A 26602-nucleotide genomic window follows, 5' to 3' on the forward strand; every position below is an offset into this window, starting at 1 on the left:
AAAACAATCTGTAATATTATGTATAATCTGTGAGATTTACCGTTTTATACATTTTGAGGTTCTAAACTCATTTAAGTTTTAGTTTCCATTTCCATTTCCTTTTGAAATTATTAGGTGTATTAGATTTTAACATATACGTATTGATACTTTATTGTTTGCTGTGTGAATACGGCAGAGTTGAAGAGCCACACTTATTGCCTATCCGCATTGCAGACGAATCTAATACCTTCAAAACTGCGTACGAGAGGTTTAACAACAGCAGTCCGGAAACTTATCCCAGTGGCAGGCGGTTATACATTTATCGATATCGATAAAAGGGAAACTTACTTAAGCATTTTTTATTAATCCGTGATAGATTAGCGCCGTATTGTGTAATAAAATCTACAACAAAAGCATTCATATGGATTCTTATCTATCAAGCATCAGACAGGTGTTACAAAGTGTGTCATTTATTTTTTATTATAATTATAAGGGCATATAAGAGCAAACGAATAGTGATGTTGATTCATCCACGATTGAAATATTGGATAAAAAATATATGTATGTATTACAATCGTGTTTGCATTACATTCTGAGTACTTATTCTTAAGGTCAAGTGTACAGTAAAGGCATAAAAAAAACAATAACATTAGATGCAGGTAATTGATAGACTCAACGGAATATCCTGCATATAGTCGTTTATAACGATTACTAATTATATGTTTTTACAAGCTTTTTTATATTCTATACATTAATAAGAACATTTTGGGAAACGATTAGATCACGAGATATTAAATGAGGGAGACTTCAATGAAATATGGCTTATTTAAATCTAAATAACACCATAAGTAGAAAACTAATTAGATAGTGCAAAGATACCTAGATTTTGCTAACTAAGTATGTAACCTTTGTTAATACTAATAATAATGTTGTGTTTAGAATAAATCGTATATATGAGATGTTTATTAATTACTTTATTAATATCAGGACGTTGGTATTTACATTTGCTAATGGTGAGCAAGGAAGGACATACTTGTCTTTTATGACAGGAAAAATTAGATCAATGACCTAAGCACTAAGCTTATAATTACGCATTATATTATAGCAATACTTTTTACATAAACTCAATTTTATATAAGACATTCGTACCGCCTTCACCTTTTCTATGAATATCAATTCATCCATTAACTATCAAGTGACCTTACGGTACTTTGTTAAGGAGGCAACTGATTGCGTCGACTGAGCCGTTTTGGGCAAAGGTTAGTCATCGTTAAAGAACCTGCACAATAAACGATGGATACAAAGAAATACTTGAGAAACGTAGTTGCATTCACTTATCATTTAAATATAGTCATATATGATTTGTTTTTTTCGAGAATTTGTAAGCGACACTATCGGCAGAGGTAATAAAGAAATTAAATGATTTTGTATGTAATCCTTTGGACAAGACTATACATTCTGTGAAACGTACTACGTGTATCTTTTTTTGAGAAGTTGTACACGACAATATCGCCAGATGACAAAAAAAAACAAATTCAAGGTAAATAACCTTCTCGTTAACTTACAGACAATAATGACAAATTTACTTTACGACATAATATCTACAATACTTTAACCTTATCTATAGACTAGTTAATATAACAAATCTTAAAGAGTTTGGAATTGTCTACTTGCTTGAGTTTAATGGAAACCTAAGGAGCTAATTGGATATTTTATTTCCAGTTGAGACTTGAGTGTTATCTTTCATGTCGTTAATAGCTTCCTCATTGTCAGTGTTATTATGATAAAGAAATAGTTGTATCACGGGCAATGATGAGAACGCTCGTCTGGCTCGTAAAATAATGTTGACAATACACTGAAAACTCGTTCACCCTATAGGTCAGAGAATGCTGGAAAGTAAGTTATGAGGAAATAATTTGGAGGCTCCTCTTGAATCCATGTCGATGATAATCATCTGAGGGGTTCTGTGTAGCTCTGTTCTGGAATCAATATCGGTAAATATCGCTCACAGATTGTCTGCACCAGAAAATAAGCCACAACCTTTTTATTTTCAGAAATCCGTCAAATAATGTTGTCTTAAATTTTCGCGATTATTACACATTTAAATAAAACTAATTATAACGGATGAATCGCGTATATTAATTATTTTTAAACATCCCGACGTTTCGAGCACTTTGCAGTGGTCGTGGTCACGGGTCTACCCGTTATAATTAGTTTTATTTAAAATCCGTCAAATGTAAGAAAGATTACAATATGTACTTATGGAACATGTATGACGTAATTTCCAAGCATTGTCTGTTTGACTGCTAAGTATTAGCCTTTTATTAAAATTTATCCTTCCTTTAAAACTCTCAATATTTATAAACTACCCGATACCCTCACAGACATATAAACGTCTCTAGTACAAAGCTATCGCATCTTGAGTACTATGTAGCTTATCGCTGGATGTCTAATGTGCCTTGGTGATTAACTCATCTTGAATTATATTTAGTAACTAATATGAAAAGAACCCACGACACCAAATACAAGAGAAGTATCCAATAAACAAATCTAGTTTGATAATAAAAATGTTTTAGGGAAGAATATTACAAAATCAGTTTTGCTTTCTTGTACCTATGTAAAATATTATTTCTAAAAAAGAAAGATGCACATTTTATTTTTAATAAGTTTTATAGATAATTTACTTTTTCAATGATATTAATATGTTAAAGTATTACGAAAAAGAACACCGCGACTTTTGTCTTGTTTTATTTATTAAATACAAAAGTTTCGTTGATATACAAGAACTGTAACTGTCGATTAAAATAATAAAAATCGCATGTAAAGTCCTTGCTATCTTAAATCAGTGGATTTACCGGTTGAGGACGCTCTATTGTGTGCCTTATATTTTTTTTGCTGAATCGTTATTGTTCAAAATTCACGTTAAGCCACAACCTTTAAATGGTAAAGCTTTGTAACTTGTGGCATTGTGATGGCGTATGTATAATGGGATATGATGTTTCATGAGAGATATATGTAAAAATATTTCAATCCAAATATATCCGCTGGATTTTTTATATAATATTCTTAATATTTATATTTTTTGGAAATATATCGTATTTTATTTGTTTTTGTTCATTTCATATATTGAATCAAGGTGTTCAACTATCATTACGAAGATTTAATAATAATAAATCGTTTATAGTTTTAGTCTGTGTGCTAGCAAAGAGAAAGTCGTTTTAACGAAAATATTTTTTCAACAAATTAAAAATAAGCAATTTAAAAAATGAAAATTACGATTTAATTAGGCTAGAGATACAAATAAATATTTCATATTTACGATCAAGTAAAATCAATCAATTAATATTTTATATACGAGAAGGTCAATATTTTACATGCAAGTCTAAGATATATAGTCAGGCCATCAAACCAACGGATGCAATTAATATTACAAGTACAATCTGAGCTTCAGATCGCTCCGATATATGTACTACGTATTTATGGGTAGAATGATCTTCAATCTGCCTATACATGATAGGTTCTTGATATGCAAATCTAGTTTCTAAGCAACACACCGACATCATAAAATAACGTCAATTAGTGTATAACTTATATTATACTTATATTATTATTATAGTTATACACCTTCCATATCTAGACAAAATCAAAATAAACTTTATTCAAGTAGGCATTTACGAGCACTTATAAATCGTGATTTTACAATTAAGTGAAGCTACCACTGGTTCGGAAAGTAAATTCAACCGAGAAGAATCAGCAAAAAACTCAGTAGTTACTCTTTTTCCACATTTCAAAAATACAGTTCTGCTAGTTAAATACAATTATTTATGTAATAATATCATCGATCTTAAATTTAAAGAATTTATTTTAGATTGTTAATAACTTAAATTATTATATTGCGCATTAGCATATACAATTCATATATATGAACAGAAAATATCACCTCGTGCACTTAATAAACAACAATAAGCAAAGATCGTTAGCATAAATGTGTTTCGTATGAATTTTGTTGATGACTCGTAATTTCGATTTGTATGGAACATTTTAGCATAAGTCAAGATGCACATTATACGTTAGTAATACATTTCGTTGTAAAAACTTGCAACATATACGATGCCAATTGCTACACTAAGAGAAACAAATATTAGTTTCACTCATATCACGTAGGTACATGATTTAGAAATTATTTTACAAGTAACTGAAGCCTTTTCACTTTGTTTCGAAAATGCTTTCAAAACTGATTTAGGTATGCATCCCTTTATCTTCGACATTACGTTCTCAAAGTGAAAAAAGTTTTTTTTAGTCGACGTTCGTTTACGCCTACGTTCGTCTTTGGGCTTCAAGCAAGTTTCATGTTAAATTTAGTCAAAATCGATTATAGATTTGCTTTTAAGAGAGTTTTGCCATTAAAGCGCAACATATAGTCAGAAAGATAGTTTAATAATATAATGCAGTAGGACATAGGTAGTACATATATAAGGCTAATTGCGTACAATTTAAAGGACAGGTACGATTATATAATTTGATTTGACATGACAATCATATATACTGCTATATATCTATCAAAATAACATCGCAGCAAGATAAGATTGTTAATCATTTTTAAATTTTTGTTTACATTTTAAAGTAAAGTGTTTCATTTTTTGGGGTATTTCTGTACAATTTTATATCTGCAATGTTTGTCTGTCATAAATAAATATTTTTTTATTCTTATCCACTACTATTTGTACTCAGATTACTTTGTATTCATAAAGTGTAACATCATAATAACTGTCTGTAAATGTCCAATAGTTTCCTATCAATTGAAGGAAAAGGTTTGGACCTACCCACCACGCTGTCTTAACATCGATCGGTCGAGATAACACTAATTCTATACAAGTACATTTAAGCGACGAATTTTGAAACTGAACATAAATAAATAATTACAAATGCATATGAAATAAATAAAAATTAACTTTTGATTGTACGGGATAGAACTCAAAAAAAACGAATCAAATCGAATTGGTATCAAATGATAACAACTCCGCATTACAAGCTTATTAGAATCGCATCATAAGTGGCGGAGCTAACCCCTCTTAATACGAACAAACATATTACACTATTATACCATTATGATAGATTTAGCAAATAAATATTCCGTGCATTATATGATAATTCGAAAAGGAAAGTTATGTGAAAGTTCCATGTCAATCGATTAGACGCGTTTGTGTGAATCGAACCTTAAAATTTCAATATTATAATATCTGTGTAATCTTAATTACTGTTTCAAATGACTAGACCGCTAAATGTCAATATATTAATATTCAAGTCATTAATGTTAATATCGCACCAATTTTTTTTATATCCTCATCTTGCATAACTAAGCGTTTTATTCGTGTCATCTTCGTCGATGTCGAGACAAACAGGTTTTATATCGAAATTCAATCAACCTGATTTATATGGTAATCTATTATAATGTAGATCGAGGTCACATATCGATATTTCACAATACGAAATATATTATTAAAGATCACATATTAATGATTCTATTATGATATTTGTTTGTTATATTTTTAATTCACGACTTTCCTCCTTTGAAAGTGTGTCGTCATATTTTCGCAAGAAGTAAAAATCTGGTAGTTTAGTTAAAAGAAAAAATAATCTATTGTATTAATAACGATTAAACTTTACTGAGATGTGGCACATCAAATGATATAAATCATATTAAAATTGCTGGGCTCTGGTATAAGCCATTTTTAATAGGTAGAGTAAGATTCGATGTAATATGGGCACTTTAGATCATATACTGTAAGCAAGAATAATTGCATATTAGCTGTTGTTTTAATACTGTTAATGTAAATGTATAAATAAGTAAGTTTTTTTTATATACAACTTTAAAACTATTTTCTTGCAGATTAACTAGTACTTATAATGTCTGATATTAGACGCTGTACTGATTGCAGGGCTCAGAATAATCTGAATGCCAGTTATTCTACCGCAAAACAGTTACTCTTTGCATTGTTGTGTTCCGGTATAAATCAGGGTTAATTCTTGGGTCATACGTTTTTCTATGTAACTAGCTGTTATCATCGGCTTTGCTTGCTTTAAAAACTTATAACTTTGGAGTTATAAGTTAGCATACCAAATTTTATAAAAATCATTTGACTAGTTTGGCCGTGACAGAGCAACAAACACACAGCCAATTACTTTCACATTTATAATATTAGTATAGATGAAATAGAACGCGACACCAATCACTATCATGAAATTATGCAAAGTCGTTAATTAAGCAACGTTTACGCTAAAAATTAAACATATATATGCAATACCCGAACAATTAAAAATCGAACAACACAATTTAAAAAAAAATCTTCAATGACACCCGTTAGTATTTCAACAGACAACAATACAAATGCAGCAAAACTAAATTATATGGATAATTAACTAATAATAACTAAACAAATATATAAATTTTAATTGAATAAACACTTGTAAAATATCGTTTTGGCCGACAATCGGGTCATGGTGAGTCGTACATGTGGGGAACGTAATACAGAACGTATAATTACAAGATCTTAACGTGTACATAAAAACGATAATATAAAAACCATCTTAAGCATACATTGAAAGAGTTTTACTAATTTCGTGCGTTTCGAAATACTTACTGAGTATTTGTAATGTGTTGAAATTATTGACCATGTTATTTATAGCTGTACATAGAGGATGAAACTGGGGTCACAATAAGCAGTGGCAGAGCAAATTCAAGCAGCTTTATTGAACGCTGAGGACCTGATGAAGTTTTTGGATACAATTTGAATGTGGGTGAATCAAGGAGATCAATTTATGGGCGCCCTCCTATTCTTAGGGAGATGGTGGATGTTGCAGAATTCACTCTTAAACACCAGATGAACTATAAATAACAAATCTACTTCATGAAAACTCAGTCTTGGTTGCTCTGAAGACGCACCTGCTCTATCCATCAAGGCAATAACTGTTAATGCTATATCAAATTATTAAGTCAGCAGTTTTTAATTGTAAATGTTACAATTCAACTTCTCATCAATATGTAACATTGACCAAAAATGTATACAAATCTAGGAATTTAAAAAACAACCAGTTGTCTTCTCGATTCAAAAATTTGAATATAGAATTCGAATGACAAAATAATAATTTGGTAACATCGAACTAAATTAATGACAAATGCAGCATTGAGCTCCTTTTTAATTAGGAATGCAGACTGATTAATGGACCACGTGATTAAACGGTAACCACAACGCGCCTCCAAACTTAGGAACGTTGTTCCTTGCGCCTGTAGTTGACTCACTTACCTTTTAAGCTATTTGGCCACACAAACTTGCAATATGTACTCACACAAAGTCCTGCGACCATGCTGAACTCTTAAAAGGCTAGTGACTGCTAATCGCTTTAAGCGGCTTGAAGCAAACAATGTAAAACAATAAGATGGCATTGTTTCGTGTATAACTCAAACAGTTAATAACATATAAGGCTATAAAAAGATGACGCAGTTATTATTATTGGTCTTGGGTTTCACATCTAAATTCACACAGTGTATTACCATATTACATGATATGAGGTCAATATTTGACATTTAAAAATATGTTTATTAGTTTTATTAATTATCTAATGTAATAAATTAAAAAAAGAAACTTATTTTGTATATTTATATATTTTACACGAACTTATAAAATTATACACCATCAGCGACGAGAGATGTATAAATATTCTTATCTATAATAGATCAGATTCATACATATAGATAAGAATATTTTAGCGGACGGGCTAATGTAACAATTTAAGAAATAGTAAGCATCCCTTATCGCGAATGCGCCTTCAATCTTTGGAACTAAGATTAGAAGTTGTGTCACATGTGCTTGTAGCGATACTAGCTCACTCACCTTTTAAACTAGAACGCACCAATAATAAGAATCGCTTTTTGGCGGTAGAATATACGATGAATGACTGGTACCCAAGATACCTACCCCGGCTTGCACAAAGACCTGCACGTGTAGCCCCGTGTTATCAGTACGCGACCAAAATAGATGCACTTTTATCGGCAGATGTGAGGATAGACTCAACTATAAAAAAAATGTAATGCTATAATCACTTTTTTCCTTTAAGCGTCAATCACACGAAAATAACTGCACATATCAGCATATGACCAATCGACGTGGAATTCTCCTTAGCTGGTATAGGTTATAAATTCTGTTGTTTCTTCCACCTTTCCAAATCACAAACTAGGCTTAATTATGAATGACAAAGTCTCTCTCTGTCTGTCTGCCTGTCGGTTGCTCTTGCCAAACCACTGAACAAAATTCGATTTTAGAATGAACCAAGCTTGAAAGAAACCGTAGGCTACTTTCTGCCGACCAACCTTATAAACAATAACAGCCACTTATAAACAATATAGGTATAAAAATTATAACGCGATAATATAAACGACGTTTAAAGATTATATGAGTATGCAACTATTTTTTAAAACACTTTATATATTAAAGTTTAGGCTTCGTTTGCTTTTTAATAATTGATAATAATTAAATTTGAAACGAAACCGCTAACTTAGCTCGGTACTGATTACATTACAACATTTTTTTTATAAAATAATAAAAAATATATATCACCATTACAAACATTAATATACCCGTGCGAAATCGTGACGACTATCCAGTAACACATGAGACGGTAAACGTTTTCATTTATTTACTTTCCATCTCACTGCAAATGGAACTTTCATTTTCGATCTTCTAGAAATGCCAGTTCATTATAAATGTTCTCGAATATGTTATGCTATTAAATAAAGGGTTCAATATCGTTAGACAGACAAGGAATCAGGAACGAAATCTTAGATTTTAAATAAGGTAGCGAACATCAAATCATTCCAAATGTCTGGAATTTACACTTCGACTTCAACAATTGTTTCAAATATTAGTACATAAAATACAATACGTGTCTAAAACAAAAGAGGAATATGTAATGCATACAGCTTCATCGCTAACTCTTATGTTCGAGTTATGTTATTTTTGGATACCAGAGAAAATGCTCGGACAAGTTGGTAATCGATACATATAATAAAATTGGAATATAATATAATATAATGTAATATTTAAATTGCCTTTCTTTACTCAATGCATATGTATGTACATGGTACATATACCAAAATAACAATTTTTACAATTTTTGTCTGTCTGTCTGTCTGTTCCGGCTAATCTCTGGAACGGTTCGACCAATTTTGACGGAACTTAAACTGGCAGATAATTGATATAATAAGGAGTAGCTTAGGCTACAATATATTATTGTTAAATTCAAACGCGTACAAGGTCGCGGGCACAGCTAGTTTAATAATATAAGGTATATATTATATTCTAATTACTTTAACAGCGGCTTACTGTGCAAGATATCGAGGGTTTGAAACCAGTTCGACATTCATTCTTCTCGAATTACGGATAAGATACGGAATCCAGTTTGCGATGAAGACCGCACCGGTCTTAGAAATGTACCGTACTTTAAATTCAAGGCCAGCTTCCCCGTGGCATTAAAACAGCTAAAAAATCAGTAATCATAAATGAGTATTTAGCATTATACTGATAAATGTGTCAGCCTTTCTTTTCGGAGATGTATGCAATGCACCGTTACACGCAAACGTTTAATTACGCAAACCGGTTTATGCAAGAAAGCGCAAAGTATTACCTACTTGACAATCATAACCGTGTGATAATCGCTTATTGCATAATTGTATGCACCCATCGCCATTTCACAAAATTATTGTTAAATGCAATGCAAGTAAATGAAACCTACACTCTTATTTATTACTGATCACGTTACAATAATTTATTATATTTTTTCCTTGATGTGTACGCGTTTGAATTAAAAAAAATATTGTAGCCTAAGTTACTTCTTATTATATCAGTCATCTGCCAGTGAAAGTCCCGTCAAAATCGGTCCAGCCGGTCCAGAGATTAGAAGAAACAAACAGACGGAAAGACAGACAAAAATTGTAAAAAATGATATTTTGTTATATGTACCGTGTATACATACATATGCATTGAGTAATAAAGTGCCATTTTAATTTTACAAACAGACACTCAAATTTTATTATATGTATAGATATACACATATAACCTGAATAATATACAACAATATCTTGCACAAGTATTTCACCGCGAAGGCTCTTAACGATGCATCACCCGACCTTTAGCATCGCGTGCCTTTACATCCGGGTCAAATGAGATCTATAGATACTTGTGCTAATATATACGAAGGAGTAGACGTAGAATAATGTAACGGGTTTTTAAATATAATTATAAACCTCTAGATTTATTTAAGCATTTTGACTGAGTTAATATTGAATAAGCTTTCAAAATGCCTCTGTTGTCAAATTAAAAAAAAATGTTAAGGAACGCTTGCGTGCGAAAGGTTACTATACAATTAGTGAGTTTATGTTTGATAGCACACCTTGGAAATGAAACGATCGCCTCCTGGCTTTTTTCTATTCATATACAATTGTATATATTTTTCTATTCATATACAAATTAATTAGATACATAATTATGTATCTAATTAATTTGACAAAGAAAAAGACCCGCTGAGTTTCTTTCGCCAGTTCTTCTCAGGTCAGGGTGTTCCTTTTTCCGAACCGGTGGTACTGTTTAATTTGTCCATCAATATGTAAGTGTAATGCTTCTATAGTGAATACAGGAGTTTGAGTTGGAGTTTGAGTTTGGGCTAAAACTACCACTAATAACTATTGGTAATCGTTCATAGATATTTATAATAAGAAAATGTAATATAATAATTATTCGCTTAATTATTTCAATGAGAAGTTAATTGTGTATTATAACTTCGTTACGTATAATCTCAATTAATGCAAAGCGAATTGCACTGTATTGTGCAGCAGTTTTATCTAAATCATGCATATAATTTGCCATAACTATGACAAGTAATAATATTTTAAGGTATTTTTATTACACAATATTCACATGCATATATAATCTAGCTGCGCCTTTCGGTTTTGCCCGCGTTAAATGTCACTACGCAGTCGTTTAATGCGGCGCTCGTTGCTTCTGTATCGTAGCTTGACCTTCCTCACTTAAACTATCTAATGTAGATTTGTCAAATCGGACGAATAAATCTTAAGATCCGCGACCTCAAATTAAAAAAAAAAAATCCTTCTCAGCGCTATATAACACCAGTAGCCGCCCGCGGCTTTGCTCGCGTTTTAAAATCAGAAATCAAAATAAAAATAATCTTTATTCAAGTGGGCTTTTACAAGCACTTTTGAATAGTCAATTAACAATTAAGTGAAGCTACCACCGGTTCGGAAAGTAGATTCTAACGAGAAGAACCGGCAAGAAACTCAGTAATTACTCTTTTTCAACATTTAAAAAATACAAAGTCATGTTAGTTAATACAATTATTAAAATTAACATATCCTGCGTGGAAGTCAACAGGTATTAATTCCACGCTTTTTTATCATCTACAAAATCTTGTATCGAGTAATACGTTAATTAGCGTGTTGGTTGTCATACATATGTCAGGCAAAAAAGTAGAGTACTAGCAGTAGTATCTTTGGTCGTGAAAGAGCAACATACAGACAGACAGAGTTACTTTTACATTTATAATATGAATACAGATTAATAGGCATAAATGTAATCATCATATTCTATACGGTAAATATTTATCTTTCTATTTCGTCCGACTTTGCAAACAATGCAATCAAATCACACGCATTCAAAAAATAATGTTATTTCATAACTTCTAAATTTTAAATAATATAAAGCATTCAACTAATTCTCATGACGCAATACATGGAGTTATTCAAGATATTATTATACACTAATATCAAATTGAGAGAATAATATTTCAAAACGAATAAATATTTACACAACAGTGAATCCGATAGACAGTGATAATTCAAACGTCGACGTCTTCTCTGTTGGCTTAGAAAGTGACATAAAAGGTGTAAATATGTATATGAGAATCTTTCGTTCACATGCGGTCAGATGCGCAGTTATACAAGCCGTTGCGCAAGACCTTTCACCAGGAATGGAACCTAGACTTGTTCCACTGAGATAATTGATTCGGATCTAATTGTTTCGGAAACAAAACAACGAAAACGTGAAACTATTTCATGATAAACATATTCTATTTCAAGACGATTTATATTCTTACGAAACGAGCTACAGATCTGAGAATCCGTTATACGCGTAATATGATTCTATATTTTTTTTAATTTTCGTATATACTGAGAAAATTTCTCCCATGCGAGAATTGGTTCATAAGAAAGTAGGTACAGGTTTTTTTTTCACGAAATAGTGGCACGAGGAAATACAGCTAAAGCAAACCATTCAGAATCGTTTCTACATATTAGGATCTCACATCTTCATTACGCCAGCTACCTACTAAGTTATTCAGCCGCGTATGTATACTCGTAGTTGCACTAGCAATGGACCCTTCAAACAAGAACAAAACAATCAAGCTCTACCACCAAATAACACATCACATATTATTAATAACTATGTTATATAATAAGAGAATTAGCATCAGGTAACCTCTTCCGTAAAACCCAACATCGAATCACGTCACCCAATTTGAATCCGCGCATCTTCTTTGAAGTCCACGCGTTCTATCCACTCGGTCAAGTAGCTTATAATTTAGTCTAATTAAAAATGTTTCTACTTTGATAACAGTAAAACGAAGATTGGCTTGAAATTTACTGTACGTTGGAAAATTACACCGTATCCCGCAACTTGTAATTAAATTTCGTTCGTCGACATGTCAAGTAAATGTAATTTTAGCGAGTTTATTGCTCGTTTCGAATACAAATTCTTGATACAATACGATACAGAGTATTGACTTTACAGCGATGAACGAGATAACTGCTTTATTATCAACTTTGGATACACTCAAAGGTCCTTGTTACAAACGAAAATCGAGTTATAAGCCCACGGCTTCACTTATAAACGTCGATTAGAGGAGGGATTGGGGGGCGGTCTGTTGACTAAGAAAACAATGTTTCGTCTCCTTTCAAATGGCAAATCAATGATATCAAAAAGAGAGAGATCAATGTTTTACTACTCTCATATATAATGAAGACCCTCGCTATTTTCTTAACTGTTACCTTAGTGGTATGGCTTTATGAGACCGACAGGATAAGTATATCATACATCATAAATTTTACAACCTAGTGCATCAACGGTTGAGTGTGCCAGCGAAACTATAGACAACAAGTCTTGGTGGATTATGTTTATTAGAAATTAACATGAGGGACCTTGTCAAAAAAATGGTACTTACCTATTAAAAATGTAAAAGATAGAACGAGATAAACGATTAGATATTTTTTATCATCCAGATCATTCCGGCGGGAATTGCGGGAACGAACAGCGCTGTCAATCGTCCGACAACGTTGCACGTTGACAATGCCACACGCTAAATTGTTTTTCATTTAAATAGGTATTCATTCTAACATGGCTCAATTTACTATAAAGCGGAATATTGAGCGGCCCTTAGTCATGTAAAGCGTCAAATATTGTGTACTAGCGACCCGGCACCGCTTTCAAACGGGTGCAATACTGATACTAAATATGCTACAGAATTTGTTTATTTACGATAACACATAACAAATTTATAAAGTTACCAATGTTTCTTTACTACATTACATACAAAAACCTTCCTCTCGAATCACTCTCTCTATTAAAAAAAAGCATCAAAATTCGTTGCGTAGTTTTAAATATTTAGGCATACATAGGGTTATACACAGAGAAAGCGACTTTGTTTTATACTATGTAAGTGATATTCAAGATGACGGAACGTACCGCTACACACAAGACAAATGGCAACCAAGATACTTAAATGACGATGCAAGAGGTCGTTATAATTATTTGTTATGCTAAAGTTTGTGGCGAGTAGTAACCACTTAATATCTAGCAGCCCATTTACCCGTCCACAAACCTATGCTATGAAAAATAACTTCCGAATTTCAAAATTTATTATCAAGTAAAATAGAACATTATCGCTTATAAAAGGAAATTGTATTGTATTGTAAATGTTTTGTGAAGTCATTCCAGACTTCACAAAACATTACATTTAGGTACTACATCAAAGAACGCCGCTGTCTTTATTCGACCTAAATTATTTTTGATTCCCCAACAACATATTGCTAATGAGCAATATATAATGATATAATTTCGATTTAGCCTCGATCAATAGAAACTCGCACATTTTAATAAGAGAACGTCTCTAATTACTTAATGGTCTTGTGATGTGATTATAATTCATATTGATATCGATAAATAATGTCGATATCAAATAAACAATATAAATTGTTAATGACATACAAAAATTTTCGAATTACATTATTGAATGAATGTGAAATGAATTAAAAAAATATTCTCGTCTATACCATATAATTTTATTTAATGTCGTTCATTTTTACTTACTTAGAATAATGATTCCCAAATCATTATCTATTCGAACTACAGGAACTTTTTTATCAACCATAAAATTTATACAGAAAATATTTCTATTTATAGCAAATTATAAGCTAAATTATAGATTAAAATTATATTTTTATATTGATTAAATAGCATGAATATTATAACCAAATTGTATAAAGAGGATATTTGTATAGGTATATTATACAGGCTCAATGTACATTATTAATTTTAATACTTTCGTTATATTTTAATATGCCATTGTTAACGTGTACGCCAAACGTCATGATGGTCAGTTAAATAGACAAGTGAAAGCTTACAAACAAACGAACTCATGGACAATTAGTTAGTAATATTAATCATTCATCCATCACATACGTATAATTTTAAAATTACGAGCGGGTAAAGCCACAGAATCAGTTAGTTACTTATAATCCAATAATAAAATCATACAACCCTTATCCAGATATACATACAATGAAAAGATTTTTATTAAGAGAATACCATACGGCAGAGAAAAATAAATTTAAGACCCTATTATATTCATAATAATATTATAGCTTTTGTAATTTCAACTCTTTGCACTAAGAATAAGGTCTATATTTAGATATCTTTATTCGTACTTTCTATACAAGTTCAATTATAGCATCCGATGGCTACCTTGTGAAGCTCGTGACCTTTTGACTAACGATTCAATTTGTGATCTAAAGATACTAGAGAGTTAGTAGCTATTTATTAAATTAAATATTACTTGACTATTATTGCTGATTTCTGACGACCTCCGTGGTCGAGTAATTTGTTCACCGGTTTTTGTGGGTTCGCCACTCCGACTTGTTCGATTCCCGGCCGAGTCGATGTAGAAAAAGTTCATTAGTTTTCTGTTTTCTTGGGTCTTAATGTTTGTGGTACCGTCGTTACTTCTCATTTTCCATAACCCAAGTGCTTTAGCTACTTTCTTTGGAATCAGAGTACTTTATGTGATATTGTCCCAATATTTATTTATTTTGAGTAAAACTGTTTTAGACTGAAAATCAGAAATGGGACAAATACAAGAATGTCGTGTCGCTTGCAACTGGGATTCAAAGTGCATTCGACAAAAGATTGTTGAAGGAATTTCGAATTTTAGTTCCGTACAAACTATTCAATACAGTACTTCACTTCTTGATTAATCATTAATACAAATGTTATTTCCATACATCAGCTATTCCCACAAAGCTAACGAACAAATCTACAATCACTATACGACTTTATAGACCCTCAGTAAGAGTGACATAATTGAAACGGTTCAATCACATTGAACTTTTAATCGAATCGCAACCAAAGAAGTTTCACTACAAACTTAGCTACATTTCAATATCATTGGTTATGGGCATATAGGGATACTAGTGTTCACCAGTGGCTCCGTCCACGTGTGAGTGAAGGGAAGGTCAAGTGTTAGCTACGTGTTGTACTTTACTACACACTGCTTAATGTGTGAAATCGAACGTTACAATACTTGTAGGATGTTAAGAATTTTCAGGTAACTTCAACTGCAATTTAACAACAATATTAATATTATAAATGTGAAAGTATCACTGTCTGTCTGTCGCTCTTTAACGACCAAACCAATGAACCGAATTTGATGAAATATGGTATGAGGCAAACTTGAACTCCAAGAAAGGACGTAGGCTACTTTTTGATAATCAACCGCTGAAGCGCGAACAAATCCGCGGTCGACAACTAGTATTTTATACGTTGCACGTTTGGATAAATCAATTTAAAAGTACCATAGCAAACCTGACTAGCAAGAAATAGTGGTATGTATCAACATCAGATAGTATCGAGGAGAGCCATCAACGATCTACTGGCCGGAGTATCTTGGATGATTACGACCAATCATCCGTGATTGAAAACAGCCATCTGTTTCAATACAGACTGTGAGATCCTATGATATTACTTTATACTATGAATTATACTAACATTATAATGATTGAAGTTATGTTTGTGTTTTCGGAAAATTAAGTTCTGAATCAATTCAAAGAGTATATTAAGAGTATTGAATATTTTTAAAAGAGTAATACTGATTTGCTTGCCGTTTCTTCTCGGTATAATCTGCGTTCAAAAGTGCTTGTATAAGCCTACTTGAGCAAAGGATACAACAACAGCCTGTAAATTCCCACTGCTGGGCTAAAGGCCTCATCTCCCTTTGAGGAGAAGGTTTGGAACATTTCCACCACGCTGTTCCAATTCGGGTTGGTGGAATACACATGTGGCAGAATTTCTATGAAATTTGTCACATGCAGGTTTCCTCACGATGTTTTCCTTCACCGCTGAGCACGAGATGAATTATAAAGACAAATTAAGCACATGAATCAGCGGTGCTTGCCTGGGCTTGAACCCGCAATCATCGGTTAAGATGCAGTGGTTACACTGGGCCATCTCGACTCTCTAGCAAAGCATATTTTGATTTAATTTGATATAAATTCAATAAATTAACGTTTTTACATAAAACATAGAATAAAGTCAACAAGTTTTGTCAATTGGTATAGTTCGTACCAACATTTTCAACTCTTACCGAGTTGGTATTCCAGTTCCTTAAAAGTTGGAATTTCTAAAATATTTCTCCTAGCGGATGCTTCCGTTATAAATTCTTCTATATTATAAAATACTTATGTTATAAAAGCAACTCCTCCAAAAAATAAAACCAAAAAGATATTTTATTTATATAACTACTTACAGCTGCACTTATAAACGTTTTTTGGTGGGTGTATACTTACACACTGATTTCTCTCTTATATGACATCATTGTTTTGTAATTCGAAAGAAGATACAAACACAGTTATGTACGCTGTATGTATATTCGCACATCTCTCTTTGATTATTGAATTAAATTAAATCGAAATACAAACAATAGAGTATTTTCCTATTAAGAAACATGTTACCATCGAGGAATAATGAACATGGATCCATGTTTTTGTAGATAAAATATTTTCAAACATTAATATATATATACTAAAGAGTATCTTACCTACCTACATATAAATATTAAGACGAAATTTGAATTCGCATTTTAAGATTTGTCGACTAAGACAATGTAAAACAAAAGAAATGTAATATCGCTTACCTTTTCAATGCAGCCGATATAAGAGATTGGAGTCACGGAGAATTTTCGACCAACGGCTGTCAAGATTTGCCTGCGAAATGAAAACGTGGAATAAAATAACTTTACATAAATCAATCGAATATTTTAAAATTAGATATTCGACGACATTCCTGTGTTATTACATTGTTTATTAAATTAAATAAAAATATTTGGAACATTCCACGAAATTATTACAATCTTTGCTAATATTAGCTTATTCAATTATATAAAAATAAGTATGTTAATTCAGTCTGAGTAGATTAAATAAGAGTTTTATAATTAACAAATTAAAAAGTAAGACTGTGACAAAAGTATTCAGGAGAAGCACCCGACACATGATGTTTTCATCTAATTTCTTTCCTACACGACCAAGCACTAAAAATATTTTTAGGTTAATAAACTCAGGCAAATAGCCTGAGTTAGAACTAGAGCCTTCGGTTAAGACGAACTTGGCGGCACGTCATATTCAAGCCATCTGGGCTCATCATTATTTGACGTAAAGACAAAATTAATTAAACTACCAAAATTTTATTATTTTCGCAATATTCGCGTAGCAACTGAAGTTTTATAACCCATTTCATAGCTCTCGAAATTTTGGTTCCAGAGAATCATTTCAACAATTTTCAACATTCACTCTCGCGGAATAGCAAGAGTCTAAAACTTAAACAACCAAAGAGAAAACGCTAATTTATGCTTCGTTCATTAAAAAAATAAACGCTCATTATTAACTGACTTTTAAATTTATTTTATAAATCTTGCAAGTGGATGCAAATCGATAATAAATAAAATTTTAACAAAAAGAAAAACCGACTTCAAACAAAACACTATTTTAAAACAAATGAATATGCACGAAAAAGTAATAAAAATAATTGCGTATTCAACATATTTTTTAGAGTCTTCCTAAGTTAAATGAAATGAAAAATATTAGACTACTTAAAAGTCGATTAACGATTATATCATGTAGTTATAGTTATTGGTATATTTTGAGCCGGTGTCAGCCACGGTGCCCTTGCCCCAACAATCAAAAGAAAGAAGCGATACGAGCCCCTTGATTGATCCAGTACGTTATTGTGTAAAAGGTAATTTGTAAAAAACATATTTGTTAAAGTATTCTCGTATTGTTTTTTGATAGATATACTGTAGGGTTTTATTGGCTGACACCGACTCCAAATATAACAATAATTATAACTACATGATATAATCGTTAATCGACTTTTAAGTAGTCTAATATTTTTCATTTCATTTAACTTAGGAAGACTCTAAAAAATATGTTGAATACGCAATTATTTTTATTACTTTTTCGTGCATATTCATTTGTTTTAAAATAGTGTTTTGTTTGAAGTCGGTTTTTCTTTTTGTTAAAATTTTATTTATTTTTTGATTTTAAGTGAAGCTGATGTTGACTAACTATTTTTTTTTTAATATGGATAGATTAAGCGTTCCGTTTATATGAATCAGAAACTACTTCGAGGACAATTTCAAAGGAAACTTGCGAATAAAGCAAAAATAGACTTTCGAAAATGCGGATTTAATACGTCACGCGGCGTAAACTACAAGGATCCCTCGAAAGAGCTGTTGTAATCGAACTCAGCAAAAAAACTTTGAAAAAGACCAACTATATTTCGTACATCATATGACATCACATCACATACACAAAATTTGATTAAAGATAGTAAGAAATTCTGCCCCATATCGCACCCTAACTGCGAGCCGTATAGGAGTTCCATAACTACATAGTATAAAACAAAGTCGCTTTCTCTGTCCCTATATCTTTAAATCTACGCAACGGATTTTGATGCGGTTTTTTTTAAAAGATAGTGTGATTTAAGGGGAAGGTTTGTGTACATAATACATGAACAATATAGTAAAGAAACACTGATAATTTTAGAAGTTTGCGATGTGATGTCGTATATAAACAAATTCTGTAGTATATTTAGTATCAGTATTGCACCCGTGCGAAGCCGGGGTGGGTAGCTAGTTGATTATAATATTCGACTATGATAATTACATAAACATAAACACATTACGGAAGGTGACTCAAATATCCAAATAACCTATAAATAAAAGATTCGACCGAGTATCGCTAACGTGTTCCTCAGAATTGTTCCGTTCCCTTCCGTTCCCTTAATTTGTCATGGATCCTGTGCTCAGAATCTTACCAAACTTTCACCAAATTACCCTTGAAGTATATATTTTATAATAAAAAAAGAATTATCAAAATTGGTTAACGTGATTTTCAGTTATTCACCTATTTGTCGCGCATATACATAACGCAAATTTAAGACATATGTCGTTTTCACATGGATACCATCATCGGAAAAAAAAATAAAAAAAATGGGACCCCACGGGAAGCACTACCTTTCAAACAAAAAAAAAATTATCAAAATCGGTCCACCCAGTGAAAAGTTATGAGGTAACAAACATAAAAAAAAAAAAAAAAAAAAAAAAAAAAAAAAAAAAAAAAAAAAAAATACAGACGAATTGATAACCTCCTCCTTTTGGAAGTCGGTTGAAAAATGGGTTCATTTTATTTTGTACCCAGTATTAAATTATAACAACGCTTACAAAAATTATTCGTACTAGTATAATTCCTAAACATTTCTTTTTTTTATAATTACTCCTGGATCAATTAATGACAACTTAAGAAGGCTTGTTATGATTGTAAGATGGTAATTGTCATAATTTTATCTCAAATTAGACGAATCAAATAAATATTTTACGAACACATTACAATACCTATACACAGAGATATCAGCTTCTTAAATATAACATTCACAGTCTAACTTTATCAATTTATCTGTACCATAAATTTAAAGTATATGCGTAATTCATTCCTTATTATTCCACATTATTACAGATATAAAAGGAATATAACGTTTTAATTCCGATGGTTGCCTTCATATTGACAAAGTGAAAATGATTAAAAATTCTTACAGTGCCCAATGCCAATATGTGCCATGGCAGTATCAACTTATTATCAAGAGACCCATTTGCCGTCTGCAATAATACTTACTAAGAGAATAAGGCTATATTACATTATTGAAGTTTAACAGAATGTAATATTTAAAAACCATATTATCTTATACTTCATTACAAAGTATAAAACAAAAGTAGCTTACCGCTGTCTGTCCCCTATATATGCTTAGATCTTTAAAATTACATAACGGATTTTGATGCGGTAGGCTAGACAGACTGATTAGAGGGGATGGTTTATATGTATATAATACTTGCACAATATGGTAGAGAAACACTGATAATTTTAGAGTGCTTAAGCACTTTAAAGTTACATAGTAAATAAACACATTTTTAGGGCGGGTCGAGTCGCTAGTATATACTAAAAGTACTTCTACAAATTAATAATCCTTCAAACGGAACAGCAAAACGTATGTAATCGTATGTGAAATAGCAAACTTAATTTAACGACCACGGCGTATATTCACGCTATCCCCGTGTACAACACAGATTGTATCAATTAAGTTTACAAATTAATATCGCTTATCGAATTTAATTATTAAGTATCACGAATCACCTCATAATTTACCAATGGTAATGAGAATACATTATTAATTTATGTGATATATTGCGTCGATGTTCCCACTTCTATAGTTACGCTCATTACAGAAATGAATCACGCGTTACAATTATTATTTTACCACATTTCTATATACATATCTGGATTAAATAACAAAAAAAAATCCACAATACTGTCATTAACATTATCGAAATAAAATTCACCAAAACAATTGTTTTATTTTAATTTAATTTTTTGCTGTTGTGGATTATTGATAAGTGAGTCATCTGGTAAGTTATCGCTCATAAAATACACTGGCTCACTCAACATTTGACTTACCGTAACACTCCAAATACGAAAACGAAAGACGTAGCAAGTGACGGTACCAGGCGAACATAAGTTCTAAGAGTAAGTTCGCTTATTTTTGCTTACGTTATTATAAAAGGATATATCGTTGTTCAAGACAAAACGCATGTTGAAGTGGAATCTCTTCTTACATAATATGGTTACTTATGTACAACGTTGGAATGAACGTGATCTCACGCCTCATGGGATTTATTGCTTAGTCGGAAAAAATATTGCCTACATTACGGTGGGCGCAGTACGTTCGTTACATTCTTACGTAGGCACTTGTCAGATACGCTTGCTTAATACGACCTGCGAAAAGATATGTTCTCCACTAATATTATTAAATTTAATTTATATATATTTCTTTTTAATTAGGGTATCGTATAGTACAATATGACAGTACTGCATAACGAATATATTTACCGAAAGAAAATTAATAATGATATTAATATAACTATCGTTTTTAGGCTGTTGGTTATATTGAGTTTTAATATAAATAATAAATATTTGGCACAAACTCGAAACGTTATATCTTAATTATGACATTTTAAGCTTTTTTACGCAGTTTTTAATTTTAAACCGATACGACCAACCGACTTCTTAGTGTTTTTCTCGGCGAAAACGAGATGAATTGTGCACAAAAAATCAATTGTACTTGCCCTGATTTGCACCAGCGATCTTAATAATTATTTTTGAAAACAATTTATTTATAACAAATTAAATTAAACAAAGACAACAAGGTTTTCTTTAAAAAAAAAAAACAACGATTATTCTGTTCTAGTTTTTTAAATTTTAAAATGGAATTAGTTACTTTCTCTACTTTAGTAAATACAAAAAAAAAAACTAGAAGTTCCTTTTATTTGTAAATCACAAAGCATAGAAATCAGTGGTATTTTACAAAATGTATCACAAAAGACCCTCAGAGAGCCTTTAAAACTATTTGTTGAATTGGGTACTTGGTAACAAGATATCTTGAACTCCTGACGGTATCAATTCAATCTTAGTTTGACATCCAATTTGTCCGAATCTTTGAGGTCATAAATCTAAAAAGGAAACGAGATCCATTTAGTTTGATTGTTTTCAGTAGTTTTTAAGCAAAAAATACCCTTTTATGTACTTACACTAGGCGCTTGAAAAATATGCCTGTTTATGACTGTACTGACTTATTAAGGTAAGGCGACAGGATGAATTTTCATCAGATATTTCATCTGTTTTCAAACCTATGTAGTTTAACAGTATATGTAATGTATAGTGTGTAATTTGAACGTCGCAAATACGATTCTGACTCCTCGCTTTTCTTCCCACAATTAGCTTTAGTTATACCAACTCTTTAGCGTAACTTAGTTTTGTCTAACAAATTATGGGATTAAAAATTTAAGAATTTTTTATTTATGATACTACAAATTAAACTATTTTAAAAGCATGTTTTGGGTTTGTCGGTTACCTCTGCAAAGTATATAACAAAATCTTTATTTATAATCCGTTACACTTGCTTATGAAAATCTACCACAGGTTGTACTCCATTCAGGAAGAAATACCTCAATCTGAGCAGAAACATCAAAAGAAACGCAGCATTTCAACTCTATTAAGATCCAGGCATCTATACGTGATATACACAACGATATGAAAATGACCTAACGCTTTTGGGTCACGAAACAACTATGCACAGGTAATGTGGGTCAAGTGGAACGCGTCGATAAAAAACGGTTGGCGACTGAGGCACCTATGTTTTGCTTCGTAAGCCTATTACATTTCGGTCGCGGAGGGCTCGTAAATATGTTAACAGGCTAGTGGACAGTCGGCTAAGTGCCAGTTTGAGCCACAATTTACTTAGGCATGATCTATTGCATGTTAAGTACATGCCAACTTTGTTCCTGCCCTTTGAAAATGTTTTTATATTCTGTTAGCCAAGCAAATTATAAAAGACGAAAAATATGATAATGAGGGTAGATGATACATTTCATATTAAAGAAACACGTGCATGCAATTCATCAACCCGCATTGGAAGAGCGTAGTCGAATATGTTCCGAACCTTCTACTCAGAGGGAGGCCTAAGCCCAGCAGTGGGAAATTTACAGGCTGTTGTTGGTATTGTTGTAAGCATGCGCCTTGACTTAAAATCGTTGCAATCATAAAAAAAATCTAAAAGACATAAGAAAATCAATCCTCACTAAATACATACATACCACGTAATCGCAACGTCACACACGTACATTCCTATATAGACCACATACGAGTTTGGTGACTTTAATGGTAGAAGGACTCGGTGAAGGCTCGCCTGGGACGCTTCTAGCCACTCACCGGCTATTGTACCGCTAAACCACAATACATCCTATCACTTGTATTTCGGTATGTTGGGTGAGCGTTCTTGCGTATATATACCTACAAACTAACTTATATTTATAAAATATAAGATGTATAAAAACCTTGCAATCACTCATTGGTATTGCATATAATTTCATTATATCGATAAAAATGATGAAAAATACTACATAGTATTACATTATATATATAAAAGATATTATATAGTATAACAAATAAGACACACAAAAAAGTACAAATTAAACCAAGATTGACCAGAGGCACGGACAACATTTGTGTTAAGATCAGCATCAGCAATACTATGCTTAGTCTCTTACGATGCAAACATGAAAATAAATAAATAATAATAATTTGCCTTTCATCGATGAACAAAATATATATAAATATCAAAGGTAAATTTCGTATAAATAATAAATAGTCTTTTGTTATTAATACTGTGTAAGTATTAATAACAAAAGACTTTTACAATACGCCACAGAAACGCCCGCAGTGTCAAGACTATTATTATTAGTCAATCAAGTATACGTACCCATACCCGACTAAGACTTAAGGTTAAAGGTTGCGGGTGAAAGTATCAAAGATGCTATTTCGCTGTATCGCATCCTAACTTAGTTTAAGGTCAGGTGTGATTATTCAAAATATTTGACCTCAGACGTTTTTATTGGATTTCTAAATATTATTTAATAATACTTGAATACATTTATCATAAATTCATGTAAATATATTAATACAATAAAACTTTAATAATATTGAAACATTGTCACATTTGAAAGTCAATAAATTAAAAGTTTATATTAAAAGATCGTTAATATTCCGCCGTATACTCGACATAATTAAAGTCATAAATCTTATATTATATTAATGCTCGTTTTTGCTCGCATTCTACGTATTCACGCTTCGTTCATCCTATTGAGATGAACTTATGCATTAGTTGCTAGAATACTGTGAGAACGATTATAATACCATCAACATACAATGTCCCGAATCGAATAACTCGGAATTATTATTAATTATAGTAATTGTTTCATAATTAGTATTCATTGATATAATTCAATTGTAAGCAATTAATAAAACAGAATAACTGCTGATTTTCTTGTCGTTTCTTCTTGATTGAACTCACATTCCGAACCAATGACAACGTCGCGTTTAATTTATAAAACGGCGAATCAAAAGTTTCTGCAAGAGCCTGATTGAATAAAGCAATAATAGGAAGTATTTCAATTTAGAATGGCACTGTTAATGTATTTGTTTTAAATATTATGCATGGATTCTTTTAATATTAGTATGACTATGTTCGCTTCACGCGAAAACATATCTTAATTTATTTTTGTGATTTATAGATGGACGAGAAAGAGGACCACTTGATGGTACGTCATTAATGGCACTGAAAAAAATATTAACAATTCCTTAAATCGCCAATGTGCCACTAATGTAGGAAACTAGGATGTTATATAGTTACATCGACTCACTCACCAATTAAACCGGAAGACAATAATACTGAGCACTACAGTTTGCCATATGTGATAAGTCGGTGTTACCTACAAAGACGGACTTGCACAAAGCCTTACCAACAAGTATATAGCATAGTATCTATTAATGTACTATCGTATCTCAACATGATGATTAGAACTCGGTCAACTTATGATATTATTTCTAGTTTAATGATAAAATATAAATATGTTCTAAATATACAATAAAAGATTTATAGGTTTTGAAGTTACAAAATATAAAATATATATCCTTACAAACATTGGGCCAATAGTAATTATTGAAGTTAATATACATACAAATATATTATATAATAACAAAACAAATTATTTTATAACACAACGATTTAAAATAATTCAAGAAAGTACATTTTAAATCATGTCTGTTGTTCATATTTCAAATCTTTGAAACATATTGATGCAACTCGTTGAAATTCCAAATTCAAAATTAATAGAATATCCATATCCACCAGAGACGCCAATTTTCTGCTATTAATGATTGATAAATTCAAAAAGAGTTTCTATGTGATAGACAATAAGGAAGCCCTGTTATTACCTTTAAAATATTTTAAATCAGACACTGGTAATCCAATTATAGAGCTATTCTATTTTTAAAATCAAAGAGGAATTGTAAGCGTCGATGATTGATTTATGAGCCTAGCTGCAGTAGAACTTATACTGGAATGGTTTTCAAAGCAATTGGTATTCATATTGGTCTATTTGAACGCTGCAGAAATAGATACGTCTTGCACATACGCAATCTGAAAACTCTATGGATAAGTCCAGGATTTAAATTTGGAACGCATCTAGATCAGTATAAATAATTAAAACATTTCAGCTGGATTGACTTTAATTCATAATGATACATGCTAATGTAGTTAGTTGGTCACTATATCATTTTCATCATAATAGTACGAACACGACCGTTTGATGGTTTCATTTCATTTTATATTTGTTGTGAGCCTGGATACTTTGTTCCTAATATGTTATTTCTCATCTCTAACTGAATCTGATTACTTCATAGTATCATTGATATGTACTCCACCTTAAGAGTCTCAATTAATAATAATCAATATCCTAGTTATGTGTACATTTTTATCAATCTCAATATTTTAAAAGGTCTTATCACATACCTACTAGTACAATTACTCTCACACATTTCCAAATATTTTGTTTCAAAGATAAAATTCCAAAATCAATACACGTTAAATCATTACATAGTATAAAACAAAGTCGCTTACCGCTGTCTGTCCCTATTACTTAGATCTTTAAAATTACGCAACGGATTTTGATACGGTTCTTTTAATAGATAGAGTTATTCGAGTAAGGTTTTTTGTATACAATACATGAACAATATAAGTTAACAAACACTGATAAGTTTCTTCTTTAACGTCGTAAATAAACAAACTCT

At 31.5% G+C, this 26602-nt stretch overlaps 1 protein-coding gene across 5 annotated transcripts in view; it reads right to left on the reverse strand.

The window, feature by feature from the left end:
• The window catches only part of LOC124533970 (putative polypeptide N-acetylgalactosaminyltransferase 9), a 148738-nt gene that overhangs the window by 90138 nt on the left and 31998 nt on the right, over positions 1-26602 (reverse strand). For all 5 annotated transcript variants that reach the window (XM_047109538.1, XM_047109537.1, XM_047109540.1 and 2 more), the window contains exon 2: positions 17506-17575. The gene's annotated coding sequence lies outside the window, so the exon portion shown is untranslated. The remainder of the gene's footprint in view (positions 1-17505; positions 17576-26602) is intronic.

Source organism: Vanessa cardui, chromosome 12 (genome assembly GCF_905220365.1).
Source record: "Vanessa cardui chromosome 12, ilVanCard2.1, whole genome shotgun sequence".
NCBI lineage: Eukaryota > Metazoa > Arthropoda > Insecta > Lepidoptera > Nymphalidae > Vanessa > Vanessa cardui.